Source organism: Callithrix jacchus, chromosome 3, assembly GCF_049354715.1.
Source record: "Callithrix jacchus isolate 240 chromosome 3, calJac240_pri, whole genome shotgun sequence".
NCBI lineage: Eukaryota > Metazoa > Chordata > Mammalia > Primates > Cebidae > Callithrix > Callithrix jacchus.
The window spans coordinates 147,606,142-147,622,406 of NC_133504.1; positions in this window are offsets into that span (position 1 = coordinate 147,606,142).

Below are 16,265 nucleotides of genomic sequence, written 5' to 3' on the forward strand. Positions count from 1 at the left end.
TAGTTAAAAATACTTATTGTTTTCTTATTATAATTGCCAAGGTGGATGTACCAAAAAATGTCTGAAACACAAGAGAAATTTTTTTCTTGCTAACATAAAGTTTACAAATGAGTGGTTCTGATCAATAAGTGGCTCTCCACAAGATGATATGAGGTCTAGGCCCTTTCGCCTGTGGCTCTAACATCTCCAACATATGGCTTTTGAGTTTGCAGTATTAACTTTCATCAGTCTGACAGCTGACAACACAGTTGCAAGTTGCACGGAGGAGATATTTATGTGTCAGTTCAGGAAGTGATAGATACCTATGGTGCTTACATTCTATTGGCTAGCAATATGTCAAAATGCCAAATTTGTGGGCAAGTAAGCTGAAAAATGAAGTCTAACAGTGTGCATGAAAAAAAAGGAAAAAAGTTTGCTGAATAGTTTTGCCAATCACTCTCATATTCATGAACTCGAATAATAGTGCAAACGGTCCACAACAAAGGTTTAGATGAGGATTCTCTTTGCTGCTATACCTAGAGAAAGAAATGTTATCCACACTTAACAAGCCAATGAAATGGGAAATTTGCAGCAATCTAGACAGTCCAGGTGAGTCACATCCACATCTATTGCTAGCAAAAGCCATTGTTAGGGAGAATAGTTTTGTCTTTCTTTCTTTTTTCTTTCTTTCTTTCTTTCTTTCTTTCTTTCTTTCTTTCTTTCTTTCTTTCTTTCTTTCTTTCTTTCTTTTCTCTTTCTTTCTCTTTCTTTCTTTTTTCTTTCTTTCTTTCTCCTTCCTTCCTTCCTTCCTTCCTTCCTTCCTTCCTTCCTTCCTTCCTTCCTTCCTTCTCTTTCTTTTCTTTCTTTCTTTCTTTCTTTCTTTCTTTCTTTCTTTCTTTCTTTCTTTCTCTCTCTCTGTCTTTCTTTCTTTCTCTTTCTTTCTTTCTTTCTTTCTTTCTTTCTTTCTTTCTTTCTTTCTTTCTTTCTTTCTCTCTTTCTTTCTCTTTCTTTCTTTCTTTTTCTGGAGAGGCTCTTGCCTTGGGAGATTAGGGAAATTGTGAGGAGGGAAAAATCAGTCTGCTATTACCTTCTTTTTCTTCCTACATCTCAAAAGCAGTCTTTTCCCTTTAAATTTGTGATACTGAGTGCTTATTTTGAATGACACGTGTGAGTGGATCAGAAAAGCTGGAGAAAATGGCATTCCACACCCTGGAGTTACTTCTTGAGTATTTTATACACATATATTTTCCTTTAAGAGTGAAGGTAAGATTTAAAACTTGTCAAAGAAAACAGTTTTAAGGCCTAGCATGAGAGGGGACAGTGTAATGCATTATTTTTAATACCATTATTTATCACACAATTATGGAGTTTTTAGATGAAAAATATTGAATAAAATGTCTTCCTTTTAGCCTCTTAAATCATTCATCCACAGACATCCATACACATGCATTTCCACACATAAAGTTAGCTTAAGAAATATAATTATCTCCTTTTTAAGTTATTGAGTTTTAAAATACTGCAGTTTACTTAGAAGCAAGTGTTAGCAAAGCAACTATCTGACATCTTTAAACCACTTATAGAAGCAATAAAAACTTAAAGTCTCTGATCCAATCAAATGCATCTGATTGCATCCAATCCAAGAAGGTTTCTTCCCAACATCACTGTGGGATCACAGCCAACATGGACTTCCAGAGTTGCTAGGTATCACCAATTACAGGCAAACTGATTCCACAGCTGTTCAAACACAAAGGACAGCTAACTTTCGGGCTTGGGCAATTTTACAGAACTAGAGAGGATCTGGTAATTGTTTACCTCTGCAATCTCACTTTATAATGTCAGACCTCATACTTATACCATCAATGTCATTCATCATATTTTTTTTCTAATGATATTTCTTGCTCCTTACAATATTCTTTTCCCCTGGATCCTTTCATGCAGCATTCCTCTGGCCACTCAGATCTTATCTCCTGCATAATTGTATTAGAAAGGTCTTTTCAGACCACCTTCTGTAATATTTTGCCTTTTATCCCTACCTTCCTTTAATTGCTTTCTATCAAATCACTCTGTTTTGTTTTCTTCACGGTGCTTAAATTAACTGAAGTTGTTTTATTCCCATATTGGTTTCTTAATCTCAACCTTGTATTCTATACTTGACAAGTAATGTGAACTTGTCAATCTTGTTCCTTGTTGATATATTTCTAGACACAACACCAATTCTTGACATATGATAAGTGCACAGTCAATATTTGTCAAATGAATAAGACAGTAAGTGATAATAAGTGAGTTAGAGAAGCTGATGTTAACTCTTCCAAGTATGAGGGTGATTCAGAGATTGTTCAATAAATTGCATATTTTCTCTGAAATACACTTTGGGTAAAAGACCATGAGACTCTCATCAAAGCTAAATGAATATGTAAGGCATCAACCTAAAATCTTTATATGGTGGCTCACCAAGGAAACTGTCTTCTTGTTCATATTCTTACTATTCTGACCCTGGTGGAATTATATTTATATCTCAGATATTTCTGAATTATCGAGTTAATACTAGTTCTGAAAATTGGTTAATCAGGGTAATGACCAAGTTAATTAATTCTTCATGAAACCATTTTGACAAATGGAATAATTAAGCTTTGTAACTATCAATGATAGCAAAAATATTTTTTATATATCAAAAATCTAATTCATGAATAATAATCATTATTGATTGAATATACTTTGAAAACAAAATGTTATAGTCCTTATTTACACATGAGAATACTGAGATTTAAAGAGGTTAAGTACTCTGTAGAAGGCTGTACATCAGTAATGGTGAGACCAGTTTGTCACCCCAAGTTTTACTGGTGTTAAGGTTTTGGCATCTTAATCACATTGTCTGATTGTCATTAAGAGTACCAGCACCAGATGTTTCTTGTCTTATTATGTTACACAGAGCTGGAATGTGAACCCAAAAGTCTAGTTTCAGAGCCCATGTTTGTAACCAGTACTCAAAGATATTTTGTATCTTGTTTTAAGTGCCTACTAGCTTCCTCACTAGAACTACAATACAGTTATTCTCTTTGCATACATACTTTTAAGGATAAGTTAAACATGGTTATCTAGGTCAGGAAGTCTTGAAGAGTGCATTCAAACTAATTTTGGGAAGATGTATAACAATGACAGATTGGGGATTATAAATCTAATTCATGTTTATTGTAAAAAGATTTTTTTAAAAAAGGAAAAAGAAGAAAGTAAAAGTCATCTATAATTCCTCCTTTCCAGAGATATTTATTGTCAATCAATCTTTGGATTCAGAAGCAGAACTGCATTGAATTGTAAGAGACGAGAATTTAAAGACTCTAAAACAATCAAAGGGTGTTTTGGTCATCAGAAAAACCCTGAAGCCCCTTAGTTTTCATGTGGTGTTATAATGAGAAATTGCCAAAATATGCATAGAAACCACTACATAGCCAGGTCACTTAGCCTTTTGGCACCTCAGGTACTCCTTTGAAAGAGAAGATTAATAAGCCCTTGCATACATGCTCAGGGATATTTAAGGATAAATTAGATTATAATTTAAGAAATAATACATAAAGAAATATGTGCAATGATAATTCTTTCAAGCAGGTTAAAATAATGTGTAATTATAGCCCAGAGTATCAGTCTCACATTCCAAAGTAAAATTGTCAAGGTCAGTCTCAGGTCCTGGAGGCTTTCAGTAGTCCCCTGCAATGTGGTCCTTCATAGGTCCTTGCACAACATGAGAGCTTAATTACTCAAGGCCAGCAGAAGAATCTCTGCCGCTTTGTGTCTCTTCTTTCAGGAAAGATCTGGACCACTTTTAAAAGGAATTGCTTTAATAGGTTGGGACAGCCTTTTCTCTTTTGATTAACTCAAAATCAACTGACTAGATACCTTAATTACATTGGTAAAATCTACTCATCTTTGCCATATTCAACTGGTTAGAAGTAAATTATAAAATCTGTGCATGCTAAAGGAGAGGGCATTGTATTAACGCAAACCTGTGGTTATCAGGGCTAAAATTTGGTGGGACTTTTAGAATTCTGTCTACCACAGATTGATTCTTCAGTGTGATGCTTGCATTTAAGTCTGCTTATAATATTTTTCTATAGATATTTTAAATTTTTAGGTGAATAATTTTAGCAATTACTTATTTCTACTTTTTGGATTTGTGTCTTCAACAGTACTCAGGTAGGAAGCCCAGCATCCACTAACTATTTTTCCTGATGTTCTTCCCCAACCCCATGGATTTCTGGTGTGTGTTGTTCCCTGCCATATGCCTATGTGTTTTCATCATTCAACTCCCACTTATAAGTGAGCATATGCAGTGCTTGGTTTTCTTCTCCTGTGTTAGTTTGCTGAGAATAATGGCTTCCAGCTATATCCATGTCCCTGCAAAGGACGGATCTTGTTCTTCTTTGTGGCTGCAGAGTATTCCATATGTATATGAACCATATTTTCTTTATCCAGTCTATAATTGATTGGCATTTGGGTTGATTTCAGGTCTTTGCTATTGTGAAGAGTACTGCAATGAACATACACATGCATGTATCTTTATTACAGAATTATTTCTATTCCTTTGGGTATAAACCCAGTAATGGGATTACTGGGCCAAATGATATTTATGTCTCTAGGTCGTTAAGGACTGACCACAATGTTTTCCACAATGATTGAACTAGTTTATACTCCCACCAACAGTGTAAAAGCATTTATTTTTCTCTGCAACCTCACAAACATCTTTTCCTTTTCTTTTTTGACAGAGTTTTGCTCTGTCGCCCAGGCTGAAGTGCAGTGTCATGATCTCAGCTCACTGCAATCTCTACCTCCTGGGTTCAAGCGATTCTCATAACTCAGCATTGCTAGTAGCTGGGATTACAGGCACATGCCTCCACATCCGACAAATTTTTGCATTTTTAGCAGAGATGGGGTTTCACCATGTTGGCCTGCCTGGTCTCGAAATCCTGACTTCAGGTAATCTGCCTGCCTCTGCCTCCCAAAGTGCTGGGATTACAGGCATCCTCACCCAGTCATATCTGTTGTTTTTTGAACTTGTTAATAATAGTCATTCTAACTGGGATGAGATGGTTCTCATTGTGATTTTGGTTTGCATTTTTCTAATGATCAGTGATATTGAGCATTTTTTCATATGTTTCTTACTCACATGTATGCCTTGTTTTGAGAAGGGTCCTTTTCCCACCTTTTATTATTTATTTATTTATTTATTTATTTTTTCTTTTTTTTATTGCATTTTAGGTTTCGGGGTACATGTGCAGAACGTGCAAAATAGTTGCATAGGTACACACATGGCAGTGTGTTTTGCTGCCTTCCTGCCCTTCACCCACATTTGGCATTTCTCCCCAGGCTATCCCTCCCCAGCTCCCCCACCACCACTGTCCCTCCCCATCCCCCCCAATAGACCCCAATGTGTAGTACTCCCTTCCCTGTGTCCATGTGTTCTCATTTTGCCTCACCCGCCTATGAGTGAGAATATGTGGTATTTCATTTTCTGTTCTTGTGTCAGTTTGCTGAGGATGATGTTCTCCAGATTCGACCATGTCTCTACAAAGGACACGAACTCATCGTTTTTGATTGTTGCATAGTATTCCATGGTGTATATGTGCCACATTTTCTCAGTCCAGTCTATCATCGATGGGCATTTTGGTTGGTTCCAGGTCTTTGCTATTGTAAACAGTGCTGCAATGAATATTCATGTGCATGTGTCCTTATAGTAGAACGATTTATAATCCTTTGGACATATACCCAGTAATGGGATTGCTGGGTCAAATGGAATTTCTATTTCTACTCTTTAATGAGGTTGTTTATTTTTCTTGTAAATTTAAGTTCCTTGTAGATTCTGGATATTAGATCTTTGTCGAATGGATAGATTGTAAGAACTTTCTCCCATGCTGTAGGTAGTCTTTTTACTCTGATAATAGTTTATTTTGCTGTACAGGAGCTCTTTAGTTTAATTAAATCCCATTTGCCAATTTTTGTTTTGTTGCAATGGCTTTTGGAGTTCTGTCATAAACTTTTGGCCCATACCTTTGCCTTGAATGGTATTGCCCAATTTTCTTCTAGGGTTTTTATAGTGTTTATAGTTTGTATTTTGAATTGTAGTTTTTAATCCATCTTGCTTTAATTTTAGCATATGGTATAAGAAAGGGGTCAGTTTCAATTTTCTGCATATGGCTAGCAAGTTCTCCCAATACCAGTTATTAAATAGGGAATTATTTCTCTGTTGCTTGTTTTTATTAGGTTTTTTGAAGATTAAATGGTTTTAGGTGTGTGGTCTCATTTCTGAATTCTCTATTCTGTTTAATTCTTCACTGCGTTTGTTCTTGTAGTAGTACCATGCTATTGTGTTTAATGTAGCCTTGTTGTATAGGTTGAAGGCAGGTAGCATGATGCCTCCAAATTTCTTCTTTCTGTTTAGAATGGACTTTACTATTTGGGCTTCTTTTTTGGTTCCATATTACCTTTAAAATAGTTTCTTTTCTCACACCTGTAATCTCAGCAGTTTGAGAAGCTAAGGTGAGTGGATCAGGGCCTCAGGAGTCAAACACCAGCCTGAGTAAAACCCATCTCTACTAAAAATACAAAAAGTAGTCAGGTGTGTTGGCACATGCCTGTATTCCCAGCTACTAAGGAGGCTGAGGAAGGAGTATCGTTTGAACCTGGGAGTCGGAGGTTGCAGTGAGCTGAGACCACACCATTGCACTCCAGGCTGGGTGACAGAGTGAGACTCTATCTCAAAAAAACAAAACAAAACAAAACAAAAAACAAAATTTCTTTTCTAATTCTATTAAGAATATCACTGATAGATTAATGGGAATTGCACTGAATCTATAAAACACTTTTGGCAGCAAGGCCATTTTCACGATATTAATTCTTCCTATCCATGTGCCTAGAAATGTTTCTCCGTTTGTTTGTATCCTCTCTGATTTCTTTGAGCATTGGTTTGTAGTCCTCCTTGAAGAGTTCCTTATCTTCTCTTGTTAACTGTATTCCTATGTATTTTTTTTCCATTTTTTAGCAATTGTGAATGGGAATTCATTCATGATTTGGCATGTTGTTGTGTTTAGGAATACTAGTGATTTTTGCATATTGATTTTATATCCTGAGACTTTGCCAAAGTTGCTCATCAGCTTAAAAAGCCTTTGAGCTGAGACAATGGGCTTTTCTAGATTTAGAATAATTTCATCTGTAAACAAAGATGATTTGACCTCCTCACTTCTTATTTGAATACCTTTTATACTTTATCTCTTCATCTTGCCTGATTGTCGTGGCCAGAATTTCCAATAAGATATTGAATAGGAGTGGTGAGAGAGGGCATCCTTGTCTTGTGTCAGTTTTCAAGGGGAATGCTTCCAAATTTTACCTATTCAGTATGATATTGGCTGTGTGTGTGTCATATATGGCTTTTATTATTTTGAGGTATTCCTTCAATAACTAGTTTATTGAGAGTTTTAAACATAAAGGGATGTTAAATTTTATCAAAGACTATTTCTGCATCTATTGAAATAATCATGTGGATTTTGATTTCAGTTCTGTTTATTTAATGAATCATATTTATCATTTGCATATGTTGAACCAATCCTGCCTCCCATTTATTGATTTGCATGTGTTGAAGCCAACTTGATCATGGTGAATAAGCTTTGATGTTCTGGTGGATTTGGTTTACCAGTATTTTATTGAGGATTTTTGCATTGATGTTCATCAAAAATATTGGCCTGAAGTTTTTGATTTTTTTTTATATCTCTGCCATGTTTTGGTATAAGGATGATGCTGTACTTATACAATGAATTAGGGAGGAGTCCCTCTTATTCAATATTTTGGAATAGTTTCAGTAGAAAATGATATCAGGTCTTCTTTGTACCTCTGCTAGTATTCCTCAGTGAATCCATCTGGTCCTGCGATTTTTTGGTTGGTAGGCTTTTTACAACTGCCTCAATTTCTGAATATTTTATTGCTGTATTCGTAGATTCCATTTATCCTGATTCAGTCTTGGAAGAGTGTATGTGTCTGGGAATTTATCAGTTTCTTCTGGATATTCTAGTTTTTGTATGTAGAGGTGTTTATAGTATTCTCTAATGGTTGTTTGTATTTCTGTGGGATCAGTAGTAATATCCCCTTATTTCTGATTGTGTTTACTAGATTCTTCTCTCTTTTCTTTTATATTTGAGTAGCTAGTGGTCTATTTTATTAATTTTTTTAAAAAAAACAGCTTCTGCATTTTTTTGATGTTTGAAGGATTTTCATGTCTCTATCCCCTTCAGTTCATCTCTGATCTTGGGTTTTTTTTTTTTTTCTTGTCTTCTACAAACTTTGGCATTTATTTGCTCTTGTATCTGTAGTTCTTTTAGTAGAGATGATAGATTATTAACTTGAGATCTTTCTAGGCTTTTGATATGGGCATTTAGTGCTATAAATTATCCTCTTAACACTGCTGTAGTTGTGACCCAGAAATTCTGGTATGTTGTCTCTTTGTTCTAATTAATTTTAAAGGACTTCTTGATTTCTGTCTTAATTTTATTATTCACCTGAGTCATTCAAAAACAAGCTGTTCAATTTTTATGTAGTTGAGTGGATTTCTTAGTCAAGTTCAAATTTGATTGGGCTCTTGAATGAGAGACTGTCATGATTTCAGTTCCTTTGCCTTGGCCGAGGAGTGTTTTACTTCAGATTATGTGATCAATTTTAGAGTAAGTTCCATGTGACAATGAGAACAATGTATATTCTGTTGTTTTTCTGTGGAGAGTTCTTTAGATATATATAAGGTCCACTAGATTGAGAGGAGAGTTCAGGTCTTGAATATATTTTTAAATTTTCTCTCTTGAAGTTCTGTCTAATATTGTCAATTGATGTTAAAATCTCCCCTTATTAGTGTTTGGCAGTCTAAGTCTCTTTGTAGGTCAGTAAAATATTGCTTTATGAATCTGGGTGCTTGTATTCGTCTGTTTTTATGCTGCTGATAAAGACATACCTGAGACTAAAAAATTTACAGAGGAAAGAAGTTGAATGGAGAAATCACCATTACACAGAGTTGTGGAAGATAAACCTCACATGATAAACTTCAAAATCATGGTGAAAGGCAAGGAGGAGCAAGTCACATCTTGCATGGATGGCAGGAAGCAAAAGAAGCTTGTCCAGGGAAACTCCCATTTTAAAAACCATCAAGTCTCTTAAGACACATTCACTATCATGAGAATTGCTTAGGAAAAGCCACTCCACCTAATTCAATCACTTATCACTAGGTTCCTTCCATTACAGATAAAATTGGGGGAATTACAATTCAAGATGGAACTTGGTTGGGTATACAGCCAAACCATAATATTCCACCTCTGGCCCTTCCCAGTTCTAATGTCCTCACATTTCAAAAGCAATCATGCCTTCCCAACAGTCCCTCAGAGTCTTAACTCATTTCAGCATTAACTCAAAAGTCCACATTCCAGCATCTCATGTGAGAAAGGACAAGTCTCTTTTACATATAAGACTGAAAAATCAAAAGCAAGTAACTTACTTTTTAGGTATAATGGGAGTACAGGCATTTGGTAAATACAGCCATTCTAAATGGGATAAATTGGCCAAAATGAAGGGGCCCATGCAAGTCCAAAATCCAGTGGGGCAGTCAAATTTTAAAGCTCCAAAATAATCTACTTTGACTCCATGTCTCACATCTAGGTCATACTGATGCAAAAGATGATTTCCCATGGTCTTGGGCAGCTCCTCCCCTGTGGCTTTGCAGGGTACCACCTCCCTCCTGGCTATTTCCATTGGATGTCATTGAGTATCTGCAGCTTTTGCAGGCATATGTTTCAAGCTGTCCATTCTGGGATCTGGAGGACAGTGGCCCTCTTCTCAAAGCTCCACTAGGTGATACCTCAATAGGGACTCTGTGTGTGGGGTCTCTCACCCCACATATCCCTTCTGCACTGTCCTAGTAGAGGTTCTACATGAAGGCTTTTTCCCTGCAGAAAACTTCTGCCTGGGCATCCAGGTGTTTCCATACATCCTTTGAAATCTAGGTAGAGGTTACCAAACCCTAATGCTTCTATGCATTTGCAGGCTCAACACCATGTGAAAGCTGTCAAGGCTGGGGCTTCCACCTTCTGAAGCTACAGCTTGAGCTCTAATATGGTCCTTTTAGCCACCTCTACAGTGGCTGGAACACAGGCCCCCAAGTTTCTAGGCTGCACACAGCAAGGGGACTCTGGGCTAGGCCCAAGTAAGCATATTTTTCCTCCTAGGCCTCTGGGCCTGTGATAGGAGGGGCTTCTGTGAAGACCTCTGACATGACCTGGAGACATTTTTCCCATTGTCTTGTAGATTAACATTTGGCTCCTCATTACTTAAGGAAATTTCTGCAGCTGGCTTGAATTTCTCCCCAGAAAATGGGACGTTCTTTTCTATCATATTGTCAGGCTGAAAAATTTCTGGACTTTATGCTCTACTTCACTTATAAAACTGAATGCCTTTAACAGCACCCAAGTAATGTCTTTAATGCTTTGCTGCTGAAAATTTATTCTGCCGAATAGCATAAAACATCTCTCTCAAATTCAAAGTTCCACAAATCTCTACTGTAGCAGAAAAATACTGCTAGTCTTTTTGCTAAAACATAACAAGTCACCTTTGCTTCAGTTCCCAAAATGTTGCTCATCTCCATCTAAGTCTACCTCAGCCTGGACTTTATTGTTCATATCACTATCAGCATTTTGGTCAAAGCCATTCAACAAGTCTCTAGGAAATTCCAAACTTTTCCACATTTTCCTATCTTTTTCTGAGCCATCCAAACTGTTCCAACCTCTGCCTGTTACCCAGTTCCAATGTTGCTTTCTCATTTTTTAATGTCTTTTCAGCAGCACCCCACACTCTTGGTAGTGGTAGCAATTTGATTTATTAGCCTGTTTTTATGCTGTTATTGAACACATATCTGAGACTGGGCAATTTACAAAGGAAAGACATTTACTGGAGAACTCACAGCTCCACATGGCTGGGGAAGCCTTACAATCATAGCAGAATGCAAGGAGGAGCAAATCATGTCTTGTATGGATGGCAGCAGGCAAAAGTCTGGTGCAGAGAAACTCCCATTTTTAAAACCATATCTCATGAGACTTATTCACTATTATGAGAACAGTGGAGGAAAGACCCACTCTTGAATTAAATAAACCCCCACCAGATTCCTTCCATGACATGTGGGAATTGTATGAGCTACAATTCAAAATGAGATTTGGGTGGGAACACAGCCAATCCATATTAGTGCTCCTGTATTGTGTGTATATATTTATTTAGGATTGTTAGCTCTTCCTGTTGAAATAAACTCTTCACTGTTATGTAATATCTTTCTTTGTCTTTTTTGATCTTTGTTGGTTTAAAATCTTTTTTTTTTCCAGAAACTATAATTGCAATCTCAGCATTTCTTTTTTTTTTTTTCATTTAGTGAATTTTCTTCCTTCTCTATATTTTGAGCCTCTGTGTGTCTTCACATGTGAGGTAAGTTTTATGAATACAGCATCAATGGGTCTTGGCTTTTTATTCAGTTTGCCATTCTGCATCTTTTAATTGGGATCTTTTGCCCATTTACATTTAGGGTTAGTAATGCTATGTGTGACTTTGATCCTGTCATCTTAATCCTCACTGTATATTTTGTAGACTTGTATGTGTGGTAGCTTCATAGTGTCACTAGTCTGTTTACTTTAGTGTGTTTATGTAGTAACTGGTAACATTGTTTCCCTTTCATATTTAGTGCTTCTTTTAGGAGTCTTTGCAAGGAAGGCCTTGTGGTGATGAATTCCCTCAGCTTTTGCTTTATCCTTCCTTCATTTATGAAACTTAGTTTGTGTTGATATAAAATTATGGGATGAGAATTCTTTTTTTAAAAGAATGTTGAATATTGACCCTCAATCTCTTCTGGCTTATAGGGTTTCTGCTGAGAGGTCTGCTCTTTGTCTGATAGGTTTTCCTTTGTAGGTGACTTGGTTTTTCTCTCTGGCTGCCTTAATATTTTTTTTCTTTCATTTTGACATTGGAGTATCATGATTACGTGTCTTGGAGTATCTTCTCATGGAGTATGTTTCTGTAGTTCTCTGCATTTTCTGAATTTGAGCATTCACATGTCTTGCTAGGTTGGGGAGGTCCTTCTGAATGATATACTGAAGTATATTTTTCAACTTGATTGTATTCTCCCTGTCTGTTTCAGGTACTCTAATCAGTCAGAAGTTCAGTTGCTCCATAATCCCATAATTCTTCAATGTTTTGTTCTTTTATTTTTTTTCTTGTATCATTGTATACCTGTCTTATTTCAGAAAGACAGTCGTCCAGTTCTGAGATTATTTTCTTCAATGGCATACTCTGCTATTGATACTTGTGATGGAATTGTGGGTTTCTCATGTTGTGTTTTTCAGCTTCACTGATTGGTTATGTTCCTCCCTAAATTGGCAATTCTGACTGTCAGCTCCTGTATTGTTTTATCATAATTTTTGGCTTCTTTGCATTGGGTTACAATATACTTTTTTAGCTCAGCTCAGTTTATTATTACTCACCTTCTGAAATCTATTTCAGCCAGTTCAGCCATCTCAGCCTCAGCTCAGTTCTGTGCCCTTGCTGGATAAGTGTTGCAGTCATTTGAAAGAGAAGAGGCATTCTGACATTTTAGTTTTTAGTATTTTTGCATTGATTCTTCCTCATCTTTGTGGGCTTACTGACCTTTGATCTTTGAGTTTGTTGACCTTTGAATGAGGTTTTTCTGGGGTCTTTTTGTTACTGTTATTTTCTGTTTTTTTATTTTTATTTTAATAGTCAGGCAACTCTACTATAGGGCTGCCATAGTTTGCACGGTATCTGCTGCAATCCCTAGTTGCTTCAGCCACTCTTGCACCAGGTGGTGTCACCAGTGAAGGCTGTGAAACAACAAAAATGACAGCCAGCTCCCCTTTCCAGAAGCTCCATCCTGGGAAGGGCACTGACCTGCAGTCACCTGCAGTTGACAGCTGGGTACCTTCAGTGGGAAATGTCACCTAATAAAGAGGGAGGGGATCAGGGATACACCCAAAGAAGCAATCTGGTTGCTTCTTGGTAGAGCAGGAGTGTTGCACTGGGAGAAACCCTTTTTCATTGCAACTGTCTGTATTCTCCACAGCTGGCTGACTGAAATGGCTGAGTCCCACAAGCTGCAGAGTTGGTGGCTGCCAGAGAATGTGGTCACATCTCAGTAAGACTTTAATCTGCTGCTACTGGCTGGCTAGGATTCCAAGCAAGTGGGTCCCAATTCATAAAGTGTTGTGCAAATGGAGCACACAGATCGATGCTGCTTGGCTTCCTGGATTCAGCCTCCTTCCTAGGGATACAAACCGACAGAGTTTTCCACCTTGTCAGGGATCTGGGGAGCAAAGCATGTAAAACTCTTTGGTCTTTGCATGCCTGAACAGCTGATCTGCCAAAATTTTACACAGCTCTGGGTATTGGCCCCAACTCCCTGGTGGCATGGGCTCATGACAGGGTCTCCTGATCCACAGATTGCAAAGATCTTTGGGAGAAATGTGACTTCCTGGGTGGGGTTCACAATCACTCACCACTCCCTTCTGGCTGGGAGTAAGGGTTACCTTGGCTCTGTGCTGCTCTTAGTTTGGCTGTTGTCTCCCCTCTCCACCTGTTCTTCTCCTTGCTCTCTGGGTCAAGCTACTTGCCTTTCAGTCCCAATGCAAGAACCTGGATACTTCAGTTGAAGGTGTTGAATTCACTTGCCCCTTTTACTTTCTCTCTGTGAGTTCCACAGACCACAGCTGCTTCTTATTAGCCATGTTTGACTAGTTCTGCAGGCTGTACAAAAGAATGCCTGGGAGGCCTCAGGAAACTTACAATCATGGTGGAAGGCAAGGAGGAAGCAAGCATATCTTATAGCTAAGAGATGAGACAGTGTGAGTGTTCTCAACTTACTGCAGACTATCTGAATAAACATAATGAAGAGAATGTACCTTTACTAGAATAAAAAGCCATGTTAGTACTTGTTTAGTGTCTTGTAGGCATTAGATTTATGCTAAGTTTTTAACAATGAATGAGAAACTGAATCTGCCCATCAGTCTGTTGTAACACACTCAATGAGACAAGCATATTGACACTTAACTAGGTTTAAATTTAGAAATCCATCATGGAGTGCTTCGGGTGCTTTTAGGAAGCACCTTTGGAGTTCTGGCAATATTTTCAAAAACAAACGAACAAACAAAAACACAAAACATTTGAACTGAAGAGGAAGACAGGAAAGTTGTGTATTCTACAACAGGAATGCACTCTAAACAAAGAGATCTGTAGGTGATGGGGGATGGATGCAGCAAACCACCATGGCATGTGTATACCTATGTAACAAACTTGCAAGATCTGCTCATGTACTCCAAAACTTAAAGTAAAAATTAAAAAAACAACAGACCTCATAAGCAAACGCACAAAAGTCTAAAACTATCAGATGAGTTAGAGAACTCATAGCAAGAAAAATTACAGGCAAAAAGGAATGGTAGGAAAAGACTTAACAAGAGTCAGAGTCAATTAATTTATCTCCTGAAAGTAAATTAATAATTAGTTTTTCATTTGTGAACAATAAATACACAGAGCAAATATTTTGCTTGAGAAAAATAAACTCTTTATGTTAACTGACTGACTCTTCTATTGAGGTCTCAACAATTGAGAAATTTCTTTTAACTAACCAAAGTTATTTAATAATTTAACTCTACAAAGTTTTGTTTCCTTATCTGAAAATTATATTGCTTACTTTCCGCTTCTTCAAAAATGACAAGAGAGGAAGTACAAAATGATTTTTGTCTAAATAGGCCCCTTTAAAAATGCAGAATATAATAAATGTCTAAGTAACATTATCAAGACCATTGGAGTTTAGAATATTATCTATTGTAATAATTTTGTTAGAAAGACTGTAAGAGATAGTTTAAAAATCTTAAAGTATAGCTCTAACAGAAGGCATTAAGAATGAGATTTACTAGAAAATCTTTAATATGAGTAAGAAAAAGAAAAACATAATCTGGATAAATCCCCTATGTTGTTTGCTTTTACAATCCTTCTATAGATTCAACATTATTTTATTCAAAATAAAGCTATTTCACAATGTTGACAAAACTAGGCATTTGAATTAAAGTGGAGAAAAGAAATGATATATACAGGGCAGCACATTGAACCCTATTTTAGCTTCAGGCCTCAGACTACTATTCTGGAATTATAGGTCTCTGGTTCATCATAACTTAAAAATCTTGCATTGAAAATATGTATTGGTTTTTCTGTTGTGTTTCAAAATGATTTCTTTTTGTAAAGAGAATAATGGCTTGTTTTTTGCTGTTTGACTGCTAGGCATGATGTTGACTTTTTGATTTAAGAAAAAAAATAGTAAGTTAGAGGCTATGTCCCTGTGATACCATTAATAACCAACTGAAAACTAGTTATATTAAGCTACAAGAGGGGGAAAATGTGGACAAAAATAGCAATATTTCTTTTTATATATTTAAAAACAAAAATGTCATTGGATGCTTGGCATTATTCAATATTAAAGTGAAGTTGCAGCTATAAAATTTTGAAAGGCAGAAGGTAGAGTACTTATTTTATTGACATAAAAGAGGAAGAGTCATTTATCTGAACATTGCATTCAAAATATTAGCTTTTGAAACTCTGGTATAAAAACAATGAAATATAAAGTTTAATAAGTGATTTTTTAAAATGTTACTGAGTCACTGAATATAAGTTATACATGGGCAGTTAATTTGTGTGTGTGTTATTACACAAGAAATTCCCAGTGCCTACACAGTACCTGGAAACTGCTATGTGCATAAAAGAAAAAAATAATTGGTTAGAATGTTAATACATGTTCTCCTAGGTGATCAAAATGGAGGCAGCAAACCACCATTGGCATGTGTATACCTATGTAACAATCCTGCAAGATCTGCATATGTACCCCAGAACTTAAAGTAAAATAAAAAGAAAAAAAATGTTAATAAATGTTCTCTCAAAAGGAATTTGGAGGAAAGAGGCATTATTTCTTTGAAAAGTTTGCACACTGGGAAGATACAGCTTTTGTATAAAACAAGGATAGATTCCAGAGAACAAAAAAGGAGTTCAAAGTTTATAGCAAAATTTGCGACCCAGGTTCTCAATCAGATCTGTTGGGTCTGGTTACAAATAAAGGATTCAGGCTCATTTATTTCTGATTGGTGGGTAGAGCTCATCCCTGATTGGTTCATACAGGTAAGCCCTAATCGAGTAGAACAGGTGATTTCTGATTGGTTTCCAAGTCCAAAACT